The sequence below is a fragment of the Triturus cristatus genome, chromosome 7 (genome assembly GCF_964204655.1).
Source record: "Triturus cristatus chromosome 7, aTriCri1.1, whole genome shotgun sequence".
NCBI lineage: Eukaryota > Metazoa > Chordata > Amphibia > Caudata > Salamandridae > Triturus > Triturus cristatus.
The window spans coordinates 883,858,397-883,876,908 of record NC_140590.1 but is presented as its reverse complement, the minus strand read 5'-3'; positions in this window follow the sequence as shown (position 1 = coordinate 883,876,908).

The window sequence follows — 18,512 nt, the reverse complement described above, 5'->3', positions numbered from 1 at the left end:
GCTGTGGGTGGGGTTCACCATCATGTCAGCCAAACTCGATGCCATTTGTGGGTGTCTGAGTTCCATCAGGGACCACTTACAGTCCCTAACGGAATCCACTGTCCGCACCATGCTCAACAATGATCCTTGGCTGACATCGCTGGGGCCATTACTCGGATACAAGAACTGTCTAGTCATACAGGCACCAGCGATTACAGTACAGAGTTGGCACAGATGTGGAGGACAATGGAAACCATGGAGCCGATGCAGCCTGGAAGTATGGTTGCCACGGCTGAACACCAGCAAGATGTAGCTGGGATCTTCCATGCCTTGCAGATCCTCATCTTGCCATTACTGCCACTGAGCATGTACCAGATGACTGATGCAGGAACCTCGACACACACATCTCTGCCCCTGACGTGTCAGTGGCACACAGTGATGCAGCCCTATCACCTTCACACCCTGATGTGTCAGTGGTACACAGTGATGCAGCCCTATCACCTTGGCACCCTGATGTGTCAATGGTACACAGTGATGCAGCCATAACACCACCACACACACCGGACACACCGGACACAGAAGACGTCTCAGAGGAGTAAGATGTGGAGGGTAATGACTGTGTGAGGAAGGAGGTAGTAGCATCCGTCCCCACCATCTGGCCTGTCCCTGTCTGGTTCAGCCCTCTGCATCATACCCTGGAACAACACCTCCCACTGTCCCTCGAAACACTCTGCGACATTCACCTGGACCCCGACATGGACTGCCATATCTGCTCTAGTACCAATGACACAGCAATCTGGCTACGGACTGAACTCTTCCTCTTCAGATTAACTTTGCATTCCCCCAAGGACTCTGGTTGACCCACCACTGGGCAACCATGTTATGTGGGCTTGAAATGGCCATGTACTGCTCCAGCTCCGACACTCCCCAGAATGTGAATAAAGAATTCCAAATCACACAGATGTGTCATGTCTATGTTCACTCACGTATAAAAGTTTGGATGAATGTAGGGACATTGATTGCACTAAAAGGTACACCCTGGTTTTGTCCCGACGAACAGGTCTAATCTCTTCAATTTAAGAATAGAACTAGCGGAATTTTTCCGCCGCCTCCGACTATCGGTGTTTTTTTCAGACACAGAGGACACAGAAGAACTGACCGACACTGAAGACAAAAACACTGGCTTGAAAAAGAAATCGAAATTCGTCCCACCCAACCATTCTATGCCACCAGCATTACTAGCCTTTGAAAAGGCGGTAACACGGGAAGTGGACCAAATGAAAGACAAAAATCGCAGAACATTCAACAACTTCACAAGTATAGAAAGACGGACTCTAATGGAATTCGACCAGATGCAGGATATCATCATAAAACCAGCGGACAAGGGAGGAGCAACAGTGATCCTACCCATCACAATGTATAACACCGAATGCCTAAAACTATTAAATGACTCCCGCAACTACTTACGGCTGCAGAGAGATCCAACTGAAAACCTAAAACTGGAAATACATGAGTTGGTAACAAAAGCCAAAGATGAGGGATGGATTACCACCGCCGAAGAAAACTTTTTGAAAGAAAACAATCCAAAGATACCGTACTTTTACATTCTCCCGAAAGTACACAAGAACAAACATCCACCTCCGGGAAGACCAATCGTCTCAGGTATTGGTTCAGCACTCGAACCACTCTCTAGATTCGCTGACCACTTCTTGAGACCGATGGTACAAAAAATGCCTTCGTACCTAAAAGACACACAAGACATCCTGTTGAAACTCCAACTACTAGAGTTTGACCCTACCACTGACCATCTGATGACCCTAGATGTGGAGGCACTCTACACCAGCATTCCACAAGAGGCCTCTCTAACAGTGATAGAGAAACTGCTGAGATCAGAGAATTGGACATCTATAACACCGATAAAGTTTGTTGTAGAGTGTGTAAGACTAGCTCTGACAAGGAATTACTTCGAATTCGAAGGAGAGTATTTCCTACAAACCCACGGTACATCCATGGGCATGACCTGTGCGCCGAGCATAGCATGCCTGTATGTCCACGACTTTGAAACAACATTCATCTATAGTGAGAATAACCCGTATAACACCAATTTGGGGACGTGGAAACGATTCATAGACGATATATTCGTCATTTGGAAAGGAGATGTTGACAGAGCCCACGAATTTCTAACTTGGTTGAACTCCAGGGATGCATACCTGAAGTTCACGATGACCTTGGCAAGAGACTCCATCACTTTCTTGGATTTAAAGATCTGGCCAACCGAAGGAATACTGAAAACAGAAGTGTTCTACAAACCAACTGACGCTAACAACTTGCTCAGATACGATAGCTTTCACCCCAAAGCATTGAAGGATAACCTACCAGTAGGCCAATTTCTGAGACTGCGAAGAAATTGCACAGACAAGACGAAGTATGAACAACACGCTGAACAACTGACAAACAAATTAAAGACAAAATCTTACCCGAAAAAACTGATTCGACAAGCATATAAGCGAGCAAAGAACAGCAACCGAGAGGGACTACTCGAGCCCCGTATTAAACCTGAGAACAAGAAAATAGTGTGTGTGACTACCTTTGGAACAGAATCAAATGCAATCAAAGGTATCATCCTACGACACTGGAGAACCCTAAACTCGGGGGGTCTGGATCTGGAAAAACCATTATTCGCCTTCAGGAGAGGGAAGTCAATCCGAGATGCAGTTGTCCATACTCGCCCAAAGAAGAGACTTACAGGAACAGGGCAACAACATACCTTGTGGAACCTCCCAGAAGTGGTGGGACATTTCCCGTGCGGTTCATGCAACGTATGTAGACTAACAACAGCTACGAAGGAAATAAACGTAGGCCTGAGAACCCCGTGGCAGCAACGCACTTTTAGCAATTGCAATAGTAAGAATGTAGTATACCAAATAACATGCAAATGCAAGAAGATCTACATTGGTATGACTACAAGGAAAGTTAAAACCAGGATAAATGAACATCGAAGTACATTTAGATGTGGCAAAACAATCACAAAAATGATGCGACATTTTCAAACTCAGAACCACAATGAGAATGATTTTACTTGGACGGTGATCGAAAAACTACCCAACAGTTGCAATGAGGGACAACTACTCAAGTTAGAACAGAGATGGTTTACCGTCTGTCCAGCACAACACTGGGCCTTAACGAGGAAATCCCGTGGACCTCCCTGATGTGATCAGAATACTACAAAAATACAGATGGTTAGTGGGATAGCTATGGCAGAGATGAACCAACATAACCTGACACTGGCATAGGACGAATCCCCTACAGTATGCAAAAACGGAAGGGATGGAAATTTACACCATCAGCAATAGGGCTCACAGACGCAGGAAAAAGCGCGAGTGAAATAATCGAGTTCGCTTGAATATATGTATAAAGACTGGAAGAATCACTATAAACCAAGGCAGTAAAAGTACACTCTTCACACTCGCCAAGATTTGGGAAGCAGGACATAGGACGTTCATGGGTCCCGATCGGCATAAAGTTTTATTGAAAAAAGAATATTCTCTACAAAACTTGGGAAGCAGAATAAAGGATGTTCATGGGTCCTGATCGGCATGAAGTTTTATGGATTTGTAAATAAATAAAAAAAGAAAAAAAGAAAAAAAGAACCAAAGAAGCAGATCGACGCTGCAGTGATTGAACAGCGCTGATAATGCATAAAAAACTACACTACCCAGAACTCTGGGCAGATCGATCGGACATATGCCTTGACATGACCTTTTCTCCACTTTCACAGAGATCGAAATGCAACAGATAGAGCGATCAATCAAAAGAAGGTACATGCCCCAGTTCAGGCCGGAACATTAGCTTATAGTGAAAATGATCCGATTCAAAAATAAAGTCAAGTTGATTTACGCCGCCGGGTTTGTACACCGTAAACAGTAAAAATCCAACTACATTACCCAGAAATCTAGGTTGACTAGCCATAGAGATCACTCCATAACAGATAGAGCGACCAATCACGAGAGAGCAAAGGTTCCACTTAAGGCGGAAGCATTAGTGAAACCTCTCCGACGGCAGACGATGTGTCCCGATAGGTGGTTCAGCGGGTGGTCTCTTTGACGAAGTAAGTGGGGATCTGATTGTATTCACCCGGGGAGGTCCCGCTACCTCGCGCGGCCCCCCCCCCCCTTTTTTCCCTTTCTTTCTCTCCCCCCCTCCCCTCACCCCCCCCCCCGTTTTTCCAACTTCACGGGAGTCCAGAGTAGTAAATCCGTATGGACCCACGGGGAGGAGACGGCATGTCCGAAGTACCAGAGCAGCTTACACACTGTTCTTAAAGGGACATTGAACTTGATAAAAGAGTAAGCTTCATGACAAACACGGGTGTAGCGATCATTGACAACGGGCGATAGGCAATGATACCACGAGTTTTAATAAACCCAGAATACCAACATCACGAGCAGGCGTTCTCACAGATGGAAATGTCAGCCACACAGTGTCTCATAAGGGGCAGACAAACGCAGTGTAGATTTAACCAGCGGATATATTATTCATAAATGGATTTGGTAAACAGACACGGAAAAGCGTGATTTAGACCTAACTCGAGAAATACATTAAGCCTCATAACAAGCACGAGTTTAGCGAACATTTACCACGGGCTGCAGGCATTAATACCACGAGTTAGAAAGGATGTACATCACTAACATTAAGTGCGGGTTGGTTCACGGAGGAAAATGTCAGACAGTCAATAAGCGAGAGGTATCTGTACATGAGACAATATGTATTATACTTTGTTTTTTCTATTCAGTGTGTGACTACAAGATATCACCCCTACACATGAGATCTGCATGGTGCAAGTAGGCATCTCCCAGTAGGTGAGGAACAACGAAGTTGTATTCTATTTTTAAAAAAAACACGATTGGAAAGATAAATCTCCCTTCACGTTGGTTAAACACCATATATACACTCAGACTAGAAGTCTAAATAGAAGCACCGTAGTACCTGGAGACCAATGGAATTCCAATGAACGAATTCTATGCACCACGTGGGGCGACGGTCCCTAGACGAGAGATAGCGCGGCAATTGGGTTTGACCCTAACTTATACAACCGTGATGACCGCTACAGTTATGTTTTTAAATAATCCCCGTTTTAGAGAGCACGTAGTGTGGTGATTAGAGTTCAGTGAATTGGCACGAAAAAGATTCTTGGATTATACAATTTTGCTCTAGTCCACATTGCCACAACTAGTGAGCACTGAGGTAGGTGGTGCACGCACAGTCCACCTTCGTTGTAGAAGATAAGAGCACTATATAGGCACATTAGCAGTTACGATATGTTTATATAATACAAATGTCTAATTGTTTCTGTTTGATATTTTCAATAGAAAAACTACTGGCGTCGGAATACGAACACCGAAAGGTGAGTGCATTAGGCCTCACTCTCGGGGTGCATGTAAAAACGTGCATGGACACACGGCAGGGATATATAATGAGAAAATATATTTATCGCCCTGACGAAAGCCCCCAGACCCGACTGGGCTAGTTATAGGGCCGAAACATGTTGGCAAAAAATTGAGGGTACATTTGAATCAAATTTGATCCAAAACAACCCCATAACGAAGTTTTTAGCGATACCAAGAGTACCCAAGAATAAAGGACCTAGTAAGGGGATACTCGTAGGTATTTTTAATTAGAATCTGGTTCCCTGCTTAACCAGTACCCACTTATCTAAGAACTCCCAGTATATCTGTGGTTGAGTCCGCCCGGAGAGTACCATCTTCTCTGGGTGTGGAGTAATAGCCTATGATGAAGCATGTCACTATTATGTGAGTGAGGCTTTTACTTCAATATCTTTGATATTCCATCTGACAGTTGGGTGTTGGAAGATTACTCCACCACAACGGATGACTATTATCTTCTACTTTTTCTAGAACAGTTGCTCATTGTGAAAAAAACACCCTGGTAAATGTCATCAATGCGCATATTTGACCCTGACCCACATGGCCAATGAGATGACTGTGAAGGTGTGAACTAGCTGTGGCCTCATAGCACATGAACAACAATCTTGTTAGCTCCCAACATAGCCCCACGTCCATGTCTTAAATAGGGCTGTGTGTAGAAATGTTAAAGTCGGTAGCAGTCCTGAAGTGGTGTCCCCCATCACATGTGACAGCGGAACATCTCTTCGCATACCTACTCACACACATCTGTGTGGACACAGTCTGTCTTGATGGATAACCTTGATCTACATGGCAAGAAGTTGGACACCATACTCGCATTGCTGGAGACACGTAAGAGCACAGGTCTGCCAGCAACTATCCCAACCACAATGTCTGGCTCACAGAGGTGGAGCTGTCAAAAGGGACTCACCCCCAATTTACAAGCATCAGTCAATCCCTACCTGTGTACTGACAATGCACATGGAGGCACACAATTTGACATTATAATCAACACTCATCACAGTTGTACACTAGTGTAGTTGCGTAGACTTTATTAGCATGTGCGTGTCAGTACGGGCAAGGCAAGGGACACAACATGCAGAACAATGTTTAAGACACTTACAGGCAGCTTAGGAACATGTCGAGGTGCAAGAAATGGCGAGGCAAAAATGAAAACAAATCATGAGGGTTGTCAACGGTCTTGGCCCACCTTGCCTTGCTGGATGAGTCATGTGATGTTTGGCGTCTGATAATTGTCCCGTGTCAGGGGACACGACTCACAGCCCATGGGATCTGCATGGTGCTGTACCACTGGAGTGCGCTGACTGTGTGCTCTGCTGACAGTGAGCAGGTGAAAGGGTCCTATAAGGTCACATGTCGTAGTACATTGCCATGTGTGTACTCTCCCCCCGAGCAGTTTCTCCGATTTTGGAACGTTGCCAAACGACGCTGTGCAGCTCTGCCCATGGGACTACATCACCTTGCACAGGTGTGTGTACACACGCGTACATCCACGCAAATGCATTCTGAGTCCAGGCGAAGGCAGACATGTCCACTGTTGTGGTGGGATATGTGACCATTTCTCCAAGATGCTACAAGGTGTGGGAACCTGTGCTGTGGGTGACAATCAGTTGTGGCTGCAGGAACGTAGTCACTCGTCCATGAATGTGAGCGCAGCTTCATGGGCAATCTGTTCCAAGAGTACATCGTTGTCGAGTTCAAGGAACACGAGGGTGAGCCAATCCATTAACTGGTCCAGGCAGCTGTGCTCCGTCCACGCCGTTTCACCAATCCGCAACACAGCCCAATAGGGGAGCGCCTCGATGTGGTCACTGCATATGAGGAGTGCTGCAATCTCCCATGCCCAACTGACTGCACATACGCCAAATATCAAGGCATCCCATGCACAGGTATCACGGTTACACTCCTGTTCGTGGGCCAACAGGGGCTGCACGCACAAGTCATAGTCCAGTTCAGCTACCGTTGTGTTCGATAGGCAGACATCCATGGGCCACTCGAATGTGCATGTTTGACAGTGGAACCAGGGCTGGATGCAGGTGACGTACGCAAGACGGACACTCAGACAGAAACTGATGTGCAACACTGCCAGTGGCAGTGATCCCAACAGATGCAGCATTCATGCACAGTACAGTTCCATGTGACAAGGGTTGTGCATGTGCCTGGGATTGCCAGCCATTGCCTTTGTTGGTCTCGTAGCACCGGCACTCTTCTGAGAGGCGGCAGTTATGTGGATGATATGCCATTGCTCGGTGCAATGAGTTGTATTTGTGTGCAACGTCCGGACGTATGGGTTATTTTTTACTTATGTGTCAAGGGCATCCCATGCCGCTGTACCTCGAGCAGGGACAAGTGTGTGTGGGGTGTGGACACGTTGGTCTTTCATTCGCGCAGTTCGTGGTGTGGGAGTCGTCAAGCTCTGGTATGGTATCTCTTGCAGGGCGTGCCAGTCGCATTCAAGACCAAGGTCGGGGGTTCAGATGTCTTTCCGCCTTGTGTATTGAGACAAAAGAGCTTTCATACCTAATGTTAGTCTGACTACTGCTTGCATTTTTTAAATGTGAATTGGCCTTTGCGTTGCAATTGATGCCAGGCCTTTGACTTAGTGTGCACCAAGAGCGATGCACACACAACAGTTTTCATGTATGAGCCAAGAGCCCAATTGCCCTTGCACTCCTTCTACAATCTCTCTCTTCCTCTCTCTTCCTCTCACTTGCTCTCTCTCTCTCTCTCTCTCTTCCTCTCCCTCTCTTACTCTCTCTATCTCTGTCTCTATCTCTCTGTCTTCGCTCACTCTCTCTGACCTTTGATGAGCGCATGACACATCTTCTTATCTGGAATTTTGTTTGGCAAGCTGTGACTTACAGATTGTCCTGAGAGGACCCGCCATGACTCTTCATAATGGTTGTTTTGTGTTTATTCTGAATGGAACTAATTATTTGGAGATTCTGAGATGAATGTATGATTCTCATTTTGTTGGCCACACAAGTATGTTAGGTGTTGTTATTGTGCGACATCAGGCACATTGTTTTGTTCATGATTTCGTAACGTTGATGTGACATATCTTTGTCCGGGAGTGGGTGAGGCATGCCCGGAATGTGGCCCTGGGGGAAGGGGGTGGTCCTGGGGGTGGTGCCAGTGGGTGTTGTTGCCCTCTTGGGGCTCCGGGATGCATGGTCAGTGGCTCCATGGCATCTGTTGTTCTTCATGTGTGGCTCAGGGCTGGGCTCCCTATGATGGTGCAGGTTGTCGTCTCTGATAGTTATTAACTAATTTGATGATTCAAGGGAATATCTGATTTCGCTCTAGTTGTCTGCAATCTTCGATTTTGACCCATATACCTTTTCCTCACCACATGATTGTGGGTTATTTATGGATGCAACATCTGTTGAACCCTTTCACCATGTCTTCCAGCTTCTGCGTCTATCACTTGTACTATCCATGAGTTGTTTGAGTCAGTTCCAGTTCCTGAGTTGCTGATTTCCCATTGGCCTCTGGTGATTTCCCCTTTTGACTGTTATGCCTATGAGCATTCTTGCCTCTGTGCACAGTTCCCTCTCCCTCCTGCCTGTGTAGTGGCTGTCCTTTGTTATCTAACTGATTCACAGCACAGTCTCCCCCTAAAAAACACTTCAGGAAAGAAATTTGAACTTACCTGAGGGTCTGTTGTTTATATAACTGTTTGCTCCAGTTGATATTATCGCTAAAAGTATAGGTTTTTCCAAAGAAATGTAAAAATAAAATACATTTTTCCCCCAAAACTTCTCTCAAGTACTCAAGCTGGGGTAATTGCGTTATTTAGCATCACAAGTGTAATGCATAGTTACCAAAATTAATAAAATGACTCCTGCGTAATAAGAATTTCGCCCAAGCCTAGTTTATAGTTGTCTTTCATCCCCTTTGAGAGGGACAACAAAGGTCTTGTAGGTAAACTGATTTAGAGGATGCACTGCATTGGATACTTTACTAACGTCATTACTACTCCTTCCTTGCAGTACTGCCTAACTATTCAAACATGCTTAGGACAAGAATGAAAGTTTGCTGAACACGAAACTGCACCAGGATGGCTTTTTGCTCCCATGATGTACTTCCCTGAGCAGACCATGTCCTGGTTATGAGTTTATGTGTGTTAATGACACAGAAATAACAAATTATTTGAAAAAGCACACTTTTTCTACACAGATAATTTTTCTTTTTATGTACTTTTTCAAGTTTTAAATATGCTAAGTATGAAGATGCTATTTTAAACCAGACGTTTCTGATATATAATTAATACCTCTACCGGGTCTTTGTCATAAACACTGCACACAGGTGCAGAATGGAGCAGTATGGTTGTTGGCATTGAAACTGCACTGTCTACGTACCTTGGTGCAATGTCCTTCTTTGTCCAGCTAGCCAAATTCTGGAAGTCGCTGAAGGCAAGACAAGGAACATGCAGCATCCCCTGGAACCTACAAAGACAGTGTGGACAATGACTGATATGTAACAGTTGATTTCTTTATGAAAAGCACCACAAGGGCATAACCTGCTATTTGAAAGCAACATTAAAATGTAATGGACTAACACAGTAGTCATAGGAGTTCTTGCATAAGCTTTGGACATTGAAGGCTAGAAACACAGGTCAGCACCCATTGCTCTTCATACACATATCAGGATCTGTTGCTCTGCATATACAGATCAGGACCCGTTGCAGTGTGCACACAGATCTGCATCCATTGCTGCATGGACACAGAACAGCATCCGTTGCTCTACATACACAGATGTTCACAGGTCAGCATCCATTGTTCTGGGTACACAGATCAGCAATCCATTGATTGTGTGCACAGATTAGCAGCATCCGTTACTCTACACACACAAATTAGCAGCATCCATTTCTCTGCGTACACACATCAGCATCCATTGCTCTGAGTACACATATCACCGTCCATTGATGTGTGTAGACAGATCAGCATCCGTTGCTCTGCGTACACAGATCACCAGCATGCATTGCTCTGCATACACAAATCACCAGCATGCATTGCTCTGCGTACACAGATCACCAGCATCCATTGCTTTGCGTACACAGATCATCAGCACCATTGCTCTGTGTACACCCATCAGCAGCATCTATTGATCTGCATACACAGATCACCAGCATGTATTGCTCTGTATTCACAGATCACCAACATCCATTGCTCTGTGTACACAGATCACCAGCATTCATTGCAATCCGTACACAGATCATCAGCATTAATTGCTCTGCGTACACACATCAACAGTATCTATTGCTCTGCATACACGGATCACCAGCATGCATTGGTCTGCGGACACTGGCCACCAGCATTCATTACTATGCATACACAGATCACCAGCATGCATTGCTGTGCATACACAGATCACCAGCATTCATTGCTCTGCGTACGCAGATCACCAGCATTCATTGCTCTCCGTACACAGATCAGCAGCATTTATTGCTCTGTGTACGCAAATCAGCATCTGTAACTCTGTGTACACAGGTCAGCATCTATTTACTCTGCAAACACAGGTCAGCATACATTGCTCTGTGTACACAGATCACCAGCATGCATTGCGGTGCATACACAGATCACCAGCATTCATTGCTCTACGTACGCAGATCACCAGCATTCATTGCTCTCCGTACACAGATCAGCAGCATTTATTGCTCTGTGTACACAAATCAGCATCTGTAGCTCTGTTTACACAGGTCAGCATCAATTTACACTGCATACACAGGTCAGCATCCATTACTCTGTGTACACACATCAACAGTATCTATTGCTCTGCGTACACGGATCACCAGCATGCATTGGTCTGCGTACAATGGCCACCAGCATTCATTACTCTGCATACACAGATCACCAGCATGCATTGCTGTGCATACACAGATCACCACATTCATTGCTCTGCGTACGCAGATCACCAGCATTCATTGCTCTCCGTACACAGATCAGCAGCATTTATTACTCTATGTACACAAATCAGCATCTGTAGCTTTGTGTAGACAGGTCAGCATCAATTTACTCTGCATACACAGGTCAGCATCCATTGCTCTATGTACACTGATCACCAGCATTCATTGCTCTGCAAACACATATCAACAGTATCCATTGCTCTGCATACACAGACCATCAACATCTATTGCTCTGTGTACACAGGTCAGCATCCATTTACTCTGCGTACCAGATCATCAGCATCCATTGCTCTACTTACACACATCAGCAGCATCTATTGCCCTGTGTACACAAATCACCAGCATGCATTGCTCTGCGTACACAGATAACCAGCATTACTTGCTCTGCGTACACAGTTCACCAGCATGCATTGCTCTGTACACACAGATCACCAGCATTCATTGCCCTGCATACACAAATCACCAGCATCCATTGCTCTGCGTACACAGATTACCTTCATCCGTTGCTCTGCGTACACAGGTCAGCATCCATTTACTCTCCATACATAGGTCAGTATCCATTGCTCTGTGTACACAGATCACGAGCATCCATTGCTCTGCATACACAGATCAACAGCATTCATTGCTCTGCGTACCCAGATCACCAGCATGCATTGCTCTGCGTACACAGTTCACCAGCATGCATTGCTCTGCACACACAGATCACCAGCATTCATTGCTCTGCATACACAAATCACCAGCTTCCATTGCTCTGCGTACACAGATCACCAGCATTCATTGCTCTGCATACACAGATTACCAGCATCTATTGCTCTGCATACACAGATCAGCGTCCGTTGCTGTGCGTACACTGGTCAGACATCCATTTACTCTGCGTACATAGGTCAGTATCCATTGCTCTGCATACACAGTACAACGGTATCCATTGCTCTACATACACAGATCATCAACATCCATGGCTCTGAATACACATATCAGCATCCATTGCTCTGCATACACAGATCAGCGTCCATTGCTCTTCGTATATAGATCAGCATCCATTGATCTGTGTACACAAATCCGCTGCATCTATTGCTCTGAATATACAGATCAGAATCCATTGCTCTGCGTACATAGATCAGCATCCATTGGCCTGCATACTCAGATCACCAGCATTCATTGCTAAGAGTACATAGATCACCATCTATTACGATGCGTACACAGATCAGCATCCATTGCTGTGTGCACTCAACGGCCAGCTCCAGCAGCAACAGGACCTCATTCCCTGCTCGGCTTCAGGCACCCATTTACTGACCTGTTGCCTCACGACCAAATCATGGAAATCGGCATGGCGGTCTCCTAATTTGCCCAGCTGCCTCCATTTGATTAAGCTTGCATCGAATTCTAACCCGGAGCTCTTGATCCATTCCTACCAGTTGAATGACAAACTGGAACTCTTCCTAAGATCGTCCGACTTAATTTCTAGCACATGCCTTGCTCACTTTGTCCTGAAGATGAACCCCAATAATTGGGTTCGAAACACTGTCGACCATTTCACAACATGAATTCCATTAAAAATTGTATAAATCACTTAAGGAATTCAGCTGTTCTTTGTTGTAAAAAGGCGATGTCTTTTTAAAACCCACCGTCACTATTTTTACACCGCGCTTTCTATGTATGTGAGCACTCTATAATTGATATCGTGGAAATAAATACTCGTCACCTTTGTGACCTACATTCCCCTCTACAGATTCATCTTTTTGCTCCCTACTGCTCCCCACTGAATTGATTTAATTTGACTAATGATAGCAATTCCCTCTCTGGGTAACCCCTTGTATTTCTGGACCTTTATAGGCCACATCTGAACCATTGTTCGCTAAATATTAATCATCCTCCCTGGTTTAAATATCGGGGTCCCCTTGTTTCCCTAAACCCCGTGTGCACACAGATCAGCATCCATTGCTCTGCATTCACAGATCACCAGCATCCATTTCTCTGCGTACATACATCAGCATCCGTTGCTCTGCGTACACAGGTCAGCATCCATTTACTCTGTGTACACAAATCAGCATCAATTGGCCTGCATACACAGATCACCAGCATCCATTGCTCTGTGTACACAGATCACCAGCATCCATTGATCTGCGTACACAGATCACCAGCATCCATTGCTCTGCGTAAATACATCAGCAGCATGCATTGCTCTGTGTACACAGATTAGCCTCCTTTGCTATGTGTACACAGATCAGCCCTATCTATTGCTCTGTGTACACAGGTCAGCATCTGTTGCTCTGTGTACGCAGATTGCATACATTGCTCTGTGTACTGTGATTGAAATATCTGATTAGAGCCCTATCATGAACACTGGACAAAATGCAGAATGGAGCTGTGTGCCTGTGTACAATGAAACCCCACCCTCTAAATGCAAACGATACGAGTTAGTACATGAGCCTCAGAGAGCACAGTGTAATGGATAAGAGTCCGCTTGCGCACGTGTAATCAGCGCTTCGGCCGCAATAAACACATGGGATACTTGTTGGACTCTCAGCGTGGTCCCGACTGCCTTCCCGCAGGCCACGCGCCGGTTCGGCGGATAACTTTCCAGGGCCTATGTTCAAATGGAAGCCGGAATTTGCTCCAAGGGTACCTGTCCTTAATATAGACTCTGCCTCTCACTTGAATGGCTGACATTCGGGCTCGTCGGTCGGCGCTGGCCTGGTCATTGGAGCTGGTCCTGTTGGCTAGGACCTTTCCAGCGTCAATCTGAGAGGGGGTCCAGCTTGAGTGATGCGGGATGGTGTCTTGCACTACTAGGCCAATGCTTGCCAGTCCTGGAGCTGCCTCAGTCATGAGATGGGGCGTCAAACGGTATTCTCTCAGGAAACTGTATATGTCCCTCTCGAGCGGTGATCCATCGGCATGCGCGATGCGTATTACTTTGTTGAGAGTACGCATGAACCTCTCTACTTCCCCATTTGCTTGAGGCCAGCGCGGGGTCACTTTTCGGTGCTGAATCTCCCAGTCCTTGAGATAGTCAACAAACTCTTGCCCATGGAAGGGTGGGCCATTGTCTGTCTTCACCACTTAGAATATTCCGTGGGTGGCGATGGTCTTCTCGAATTTTGTAACGACCTCCGCGGCTGTCTGACTTCCCACAATCTCGATCTCTGGGTACTTCGTGTAGTCATCGATGATCACTAGGGCATAGCGTCCATCGGGGAGGTAAGTCCACACTCAGCCGCTCCCATGGCCGTTGGGGGTTTTCTTCAGTGATAACGGGCTGAGGGTGATCCGGTTGGCCCGACACCTGGCACCACGAGCATGTTCAACCAGTGGGTCCATCCCTGGGAACCACACCTTGGCCCTCAGCCGACTCTTTGTCTTCACCATGCCTTGATGTCCCCGGTGTGTGAGATTCACCGCTGGTTGAGTCAGACTTAATGGGATCACCAGTCGCGGGCCTCGGAGCAGACAACCACTGTTGTCAACCGAAAGTTCATTCTTGACCCGCACAATGGACTCCAGGACGGTCTTTGCTTGCGGCATTCGTCTGGCCATGGTGGACTGAATGGGGCGCCAGTCATTCGATTGGACCGCCGTTAGGGCCAGTTGCAGGCATTCATCACTCCGGGTGGCTTCTACAATCGTCTCAAGACTCATGGGAAGTGGTTGGGATCTTTCCCATACGAGTCGGACATATTCCGCTGTGTCTTCGGCATCCTCTTCTTCCGCTTTGGTGGCAACTCTGGGATGCCTCGAAAAATAGTCCTCTGGATTGGATGACCCTGGTTTGTATTCCACTCGATAGTCATACTCCTGTAGTTGAAGGATCCATTTTTCAATCCTCGGCGGAGGCTTGGACGCTGACCCTTGAAACAGGGGGATGAGGGGTTTGTGGGCTGTGGACACTGTGAATGGATGGCCATATACGTAGACGTGGAAATGTCAACAGGCCCAGTGGATGGCGATCGCTTCTCGCTCTATTTGCGAGTATCTCTGTTCTTTGTCCGTCAGGGAGCGGCTCGCGAATGCTATCGGGGCCCACTCTCCATTTTTTTGCAATTTTGTGAGCACAGCTCCTAGCCCATATGGGCTGGCGTCCACAGCGACATTGGTGTATCGGGCTGGGTCAAAGTATGATAGTGTTGTGTCTGCCGACAGGGCTGCCTTAGTATCCTTGAAGGCTTGTTCCTGTTCGGGGCCCCACTGCCATGTGGTGGTGGATTTCGTCAGTTCCCTGAGGGGCTTTGTGAGGTTAGACAAACCTGGGACAAACCGCCCGCAAAAGTTCACCATTCCTAGGAAACTCCCTATTTCCGAAATGTTGGAGGGTGCTGGGGCTTCCTGTACATCTCGCACCTTGTCGGGGTCCGGGGCAACTCCTTGGTCGGAGAATGTGTAGCCAAAGAAGCTGATCTTGCTCTTTAAGAACTGGAACTTCTCTCTGTGTACGGTCAGTCCGGATTCTTTGATCCTCTGGAGGACCCCACGAAGTCTCCGGTGGTGATCTTCTATGGACGATGCGTATACGAGTAGGTCGTCGCTTACGTTCAAGACCCCTGGTAGCCCGCTAAGGACTTCACGGATGGTGTTTTGGAATACCTCTGCAGCACTTGAGATCCCGAAATTGAGGCGTTGGTAGCACCTAAGGCCGACGTGCGTAGAGAATGTGGTGATGTAGCGAGAGTCTGGATGTAGTGGCAGTTGGTGATAGCCGGACCGGAGGTCCATCTTTGAAAACCATTTTGCGCCGTTCAGTTCTCCCAAGATGTCGTCGATGGTGGGGGTTAGGTGACGTTCCCTTCTCACTGCGGCGTTTGGGAGGCGCATGTCAATACAGATGCGGACCTGCCCTGGCTGTTTCGGTTTCTGTGCCACTACGATCGGAGACACCCAAGGGGTGGGTCCACTGACCTTTTCTATAATCCCTTGCTTCTCCAGTGCCTCCAGCTCTTCTTCGACCTTCTTGCGGAAGTGGAACGCAATGCGCCTGTGCCTCAGCACCATCAGTTGGACTGACGGATCATTGTGGAGAGAGACTTCCTTCCCTTTCATGCATCCGATACCTTTGAAGACGTCTTCGAACTCCTCCATGATTGCCTCCAGTTCCTCCTATTGTACCGCCATGGCGAATGATATCAGCCTCAGCTCTTCTGCTGATTGTCCGCTTATCAGCATACCGCTTCCTTCTTTAGTCACGTACACTGTGCTGGAGATCTTGAGGTCTTGGTGCCTCAGCTCGGTCTTGAAACAACCCAGGAGCGGGATTGGTGTCTTTTGTCCGTAGGCGAATACCCTGATCCTTGCTTCGCATAATGGTGGACGTGGACTTAGTTGATTATACACATTGGCAGCCATTAGCTCGATCGAAGCCCCCGTGTCTATGGTGGCTCTCACATCCTGGTGGTGGATCTTGATTCTGCACCTTGGAAGTCGTCGTCTCTTCCATCGTGGCTGATCTACTGCGAATACGTAGTGGACTGGGTAGTCTCCTGTGTCATCATCCATGTCTTCACAGTCCCGCTCTTCAGCCACTGTCTGTGCTGCCTCCTTCCGTGATTTTGTAGACCGGCATACCGCCGCGAAGTGGTTCATCCACCCACAGTCACTGCACTTCTTCCCTCTCACCGGGCAGTCTTGTATGCGATGGGGTGTGCCTCCGCAGTAGCCGCATCCCTTTGTCCTGTCTTGCTGTCTTCTCCCTGTGTTTTGGCGCGCTTAGGGCCTCACCACGTTCGCCATTTCCACCGCGTTGACCTGCTCCGTCTTGACAGGGTGGTGGAGGGCCGCCTTCATGTGGGATGCTCTGGCTTGCGACAGTTCTTTTGACCGGCCAAGGGTGAGGATGTCTGCTAGAGACTTGCCATCCTCCTGAAGAATGTTTACTCTGAGTTTGGACGAGTAGCACCCTTGTATTATCTGACCTCGGATTTCTTCTTGTTCGTCACGAAATCCGCACGTGCTGGCCAGTTCTTTCAAGCACCCATGGAACGCGTCTAACGATTCCTCCGCCTCTTGCTTGGCCTGGGCAAAGATGAATCTTTCATAGTCCCTATTCGCCATCGGCTCGAAGTGCGCATTTAGGGCGTTGAGAAGCGTGACATACGTTTTGGGTGTGGCCTTCACCAGGGTCTTGTAGATGTGGTGGATGTCTTTGCCTCCGAGGTGGAGGAGTAGGGCTCTGCGCCTATCCCGGGCTATGCCCGCCCCTTCAAAGTAGATCTGGAGGCGATTGGTCCAGTCTCTCCATCGCGGAGCAAGGGATGAGGGGGCCCCATCCACCACAAAGAGCTCAATGGCGGGGATCGACGCCATCTTGACGCAGACGAAGTCACACCTTGCGGCACGTGCACTGCTTACCTCCTGGGCGCAATAGCAGCAGCCTGGCCGAGGGCGATGAAGATGCTGTCAAGGTCCTCTCCTGTGGCCTGTATGTCCTAGGTCTCACCGTAGTTTCCTCCTCATCCAAGATGCTGGGGCACACTCATCTGTGGGCTCCACCGGGTGTGCAGGAAAGACCTTCCTTCCCTCCAGGCACTCTCGGGGCTGCAGGGCTTTCCTTGGATGCAGCAGACTCGCCTGGGGGCCAGCACAGGCCAGGCAGCACTTTGTGGGTCCAGGACCTTGATCAAAGACTCACTAGTCACCAGACGTTTAGGCTCATTAATTTTCAATGCATGGGGTCGTTTCTGCCCCTAGTCACCAGTGTAATGGATAAGAGGCCGCTCGCGCACGTGTAATCAGCGCTGCGGCCGCAATAAACACATGGGACACTTGTTGGACTCTCAGCGTGGTCCCGACTGCCTTCCCGCAGGCCACGCCCCTTCATTTATAGCTGGCGCGTGACGACACGCACCAGCGCTAGCGAAAAACCTCCGACGTGGGTAGACTGCACCGCTACCTCGCGTTGGAGAACACTACACACAGCTCGGAAATGCAGAGCAATGGATGCCGATCCGTGTACACAGAGCAAGGGATGCTGCGGTTCTCTGTACGCAGGGCAATGGATGCCGATCCGTGTACTCAGAACAAAAGGGATGCTGCAGTTCTATGTACGCAGAGCAAGGGATGCTCCTGTGTACGCAGGGCAATGGATGCCAATCCGTGTACTCAGAACAAAAGGGATGCTGCGGTTCTATGTACGCAGAGCAAGGGATGCTCCTGTTCTGTGTACGCAGAGTAATGGGTGCAGATCTGTGTAC